General features: G+C 41.6%; 1 non-coding gene across 1 annotated transcript; it reads right to left on the reverse strand.

Annotated features, from left to right (window-relative positions):
• Window positions 1–3,599: 3,599 nt before the first annotated feature.
• On the reverse strand, window positions 3,600–3,706 carry LOC131222230 (small nucleolar RNA R71). The gene has a single exon (XR_009159938.1). It is a non-coding gene; the product is annotated as a small nucleolar RNA R71 (small nucleolar RNA).
• Between the last annotated feature and the right edge of the window lie 526 nt (window positions 3,707–4,232).

Raw genomic sequence — 4,232 nt, forward strand, 5'->3', positions numbered from 1 at the left:
GAAATCTAACAAATAGTTGAATTCAAGAGTCATCAATTCCAACATCACTTATCTTGTAATTCTAAATTCAAGATGGCCGTCAAAAATCGCTTCGAATTCATACGAAATTCTAGAAAATTTTTTAAAATTTTCACAACTTTTGTTCAAGACCAAGAAAATACTGATTAGGTGGACTCCAGAGACCCAAGATCGACAGAATTACACATCAGGGACCCGGAAAAATCGAGAAACCGAAACTCAAACGGCCTGAAAGTCAGCCAGAATGCAAGATCATAGGGTTCCCACCATCTGATCAGTTCGAAACTCCATACGTGGCCTGAGGACCATAAATGAACCGTACACGTAAAATTTCATCCATTGGATCGCTGTGGAAGTGGCCCAACGGACAGATCAGCCCACAAATTATCAATCTGGGGCCCGCCTGATATCTTGAAATACTTCAATTTTGGTGTCAACCATTTAAATCATATAGCAACCAGGTTGGACGGAGCTGATCTCTCATATACATCAGCATGAGACCCACATGTGCATCGCACATGTACAGCGTGGGTGCACCAGGCGTGCACGGAAACTCCAGGACGGTCAAACCGTCCTGGACTCGACCTCTCTCTCACAAACAGCCGCAGCGCATCCCTCGGTTACGCAGACGGTCGGACTGCGGAAGTTGGTGGGCCACCACCGTGCATCAAATGATCAATCCGGACCGTCCATCAGAAGCCCTTGCCCCCTATCATCCTCGCCTAGATGGCAGAATTTCAAGAAAGATCGGAGGCCGGCTGTTGATCGTCAAAACTAAAGGCGGACGGCTGAATGAAATCATCCGTGGACCGCACCGATTTTTATCCAAAAACATTGAGTCCCACCTATTTTTTCGAGCTGATACGAATAGACGGAGTGGATCTTTCAAAAAACCAGTGAAGTGGGCCCCACCACGCGTCAGCGCGTGCCCTGTACGGGCGTTCGTGAAAGCCGGACGCCGTCCGACTTTCGCGGCGGGTTGTACGCCCTTGGGGGCGGTCGAACGGCTGATCTGAATCGTTCATCATGTAGGTGGGCCAAAAATCTCCCAGGGGACGCTGTCCTTTTGGAAAAAAGGCAAAGAATAAGAAGAAGGGAGACGGGGAACTCCGGACTGCGTAAGGTATTCCGCAGCAGAGGACGTGCATTCCTGGTTGCGGAAGGACTGTTTCTGCAAGCTATTGATGGTGGGACTCCACAGCACTAGGGGGGAGCTTGCCATCTTTAAAAAGGAAGAAAAGAAGGGAGTGCAGGTGGTGGTTTTTCTGCTGGACGAGATTGAAGGAGGGACGCTGCTAGTGGCTGGGAGGAGACAGAGAGTACAGAAAGCTCGGTTTTGGTTGCTGCTGGGACGTCAGGGAGAGAGGAAGGAAGGGAGAAGGAGACGTGAGCAAAAGGTGGACTTGGCTGGACGAGTGCAGCCGAGAAGAGAGTGCAGCCGTGGGGGATTGGCAGCGTGTGATTGAAGGAAGAAAGGAGGAAACGTGAAGCGGGGTTTTTCTCTCTTTCCTTCTTGTTCTTTTCTTTTCCTTTTTATTTTTATTTTGTTGTTTTAATCAGCCCATTCATGTGTAGCTAATCCTCTTAGCTAGGGCTAAGAGGTGAAGCTTGTGGCGAGATGGGAGATATTATTTCATGCATTTAATTTGAATTTCTGAACTGAACTTGGTTTTAAGTTGATTATTAAAAGAATATTTTCTCAGTCTTTAATGGTCTGTTGTGACTGAAATTACAATGGGTTTGCAATGGCTTTGAATATCTCTTTTTCTCTTTTGATGTTTATGACGTCAGGAGGCCCTGTTATTCACCATCGTCTCCTGGGCATGGTTGGATGATCGTACCCTTCCTAACTTTCATGTACTTTTGATTGGTTGGTAATTAGTATAATCCTGTTGTTTGCTTTGTCTCCTGGGCATGGTTGGATGATGGAATCCATTCTAATTCATACACCTTTCATCTTGTGAAGACTAGATCAAGTAGGTTCAGTTTGATTTCCATGATTTCTGAAGCAGGCATAATTTCTCCCTGATCTCTACAAGTGGATCCTCTGAATCCCTAGTTTCCTTCCTCTGAATTCCTTAAAGTTTTAGATAATTATTTCACAATTATTTCTTAAATTCTATTTGGTTTAGATCATATCTTAGTCTAGTTCTAGTTCTACTTGGTTTCAGATAACGTACAGGTATCAGTCCCTGTGGATTCGACCTCGGTCTTACCGAGTTTATTACTACATCACAACCCTATACTTGGGGAGTGAACAAGTTTTTGGCGCCGTTGCCGGGGACTGACAGTTACGATTCTCTGAAATTAATTGGTTTTAGGATTAGTTTAAGATTAGGATTTTACTAACCTTAGTTTTTTATTTATTTTTATTTGAGTTCAAAACTAACTTGTTTCCTGTTTTATAGGATCTTGACATAAGTTTCTCAATTGGTAATTCCTTCCTAATCTCTCTACTTTTTCCTATTTTTAGAATTTTTGTTTAAATTTTAGAAATTTTCTAATTCTAGTATCCTCCCTTCTTTAGGAAATAGTTTATTTTTAGAAATTAGGTTATTTCTTTCCCTTTTTAGAAATTAACTTTCTAGTTTTATTTTAGTAACTTTCCAATTCTAACTCTCTTAAAATCTAATTTGTTTCCTAATTTATTTTTAGAATTTTTGTTTAGAAACTAACTTTCCTATTGTGTAGGCCTTTAAGATAGAAATCTCTAATTCGGTACACTCCTTCTCTACTTTCTATTTTTCAGTTCTCTTTTAGTAATTTACTTTCTAGTTTAGGACTTTCCTAATTTATTTTAGAAGTTTCCACTTTCTTTTAGAAATTAGTTTACTACTACCTTTATTTTAAAGGATTGTTCCTCTTCTTTTAGAATCTAACTTATTTTGTTTTATTTTGCAGGTCCTTAACTTAGGAGCTTCAATTTGGTAATTCCTTTCCAACTCTCCCTCTCTTTCTTTTTAGATTTTCTTTTCCTTTCTTAGGATTAGGCTTTGAATTTAGTTGAGGGCTGTGAGTGTTTCACGCCCAAGTGGGCCCGTGACAACACTCGATGTCTCTTGACTGAAGGAGGATTGGTTGAGGGGTTGACTATCCATCGCAGGACTAGACACCACTCGAAATCCCCTGAGTTAAGTGAAGTTATGGCTGAAGACCAACCTCCTCTACTTCCAACCAGGGTGGAGGATACCCAAGATGAAAATGAGGTGCAACAGGCACCCCCGCCTCGTACTTTACGAGATTATCTACAACCGGCGGGAGTGAGTACGTGCTCATGCATGATTTTTCCTGAAAACACAGGACAAATGGACATCAAGCCAGGAGTTATCCAACTCCTTCCCAAATTCCATGGACTTGAATCAGAGAGTCCATATTTACATTTGAAAGAGTTCGATGGGATTATAGCTACATTATGTTTTCCTAATGTATCTGAGGATACAATTAGACTGAAACTCTTTCCTTTTTCCTTAAAAGAGAAAGCTAAGACGTGGTTACATTCACTGCGTCCTAGATCCATTGGCACGTGGAACGACATGCAGAGGGAATTCATAAAAAAATTCTTCCCACATCATAAAACGATTACCCTCAGAAAAGCGATCATGAACTTCGCCCAAAAGGAAGATGAAACATTCTTCTAATGTTGGGAAAGGTTCAAAGATTTGGTCAGTTCATGCCCACAACACGGATTTGAAACGTGGCGCATTACAAATTTTTTCTACGATGGACTGACATCTTCCATGCGCCAAATGGTCGAGATAATGTGTAATGGAGAGTTCATTAATAAAGATGTCGACGAGATATGGGACTACCTCGACAGTCTGGCTGAAAAAACACAATCTTGGGACTATTACCTAAAGTCGAACACCACGTCTAGGCCGACTCAATTAAAGGAGAAAGGTGGATTATATCTCTTGAAAGAAGAGGATGATCTCAAGTGTAAAGTGACTACGCTCATAAGGAAAGTTGAGGCCATGGAAGGAAAGAAGGATAAGGTCAATGAAATTGTTTGCGGCATCTGTGATTGCAACATTCACACAACTGAAAACTGTCCTACAATACCTGCCTTTCGAGGAGTGTTGAATGAACAAGCCAATGCCGTAAATAATTATCAATGACCTTTTACTGGACCTAACTCCAACACATACAATCCTGGCTGGAAAAATCATCCAAACTTTAGTTGGAGGAATGGACAAACGGCGACTTCTCCAGGTTTC

The sequence above is a fragment of the Magnolia sinica genome, chromosome 12, assembly GCF_029962835.1.
Source record: "Magnolia sinica isolate HGM2019 chromosome 12, MsV1, whole genome shotgun sequence".
NCBI lineage: Eukaryota > Viridiplantae > Streptophyta > Magnoliopsida > Magnoliales > Magnoliaceae > Magnolia > Magnolia sinica.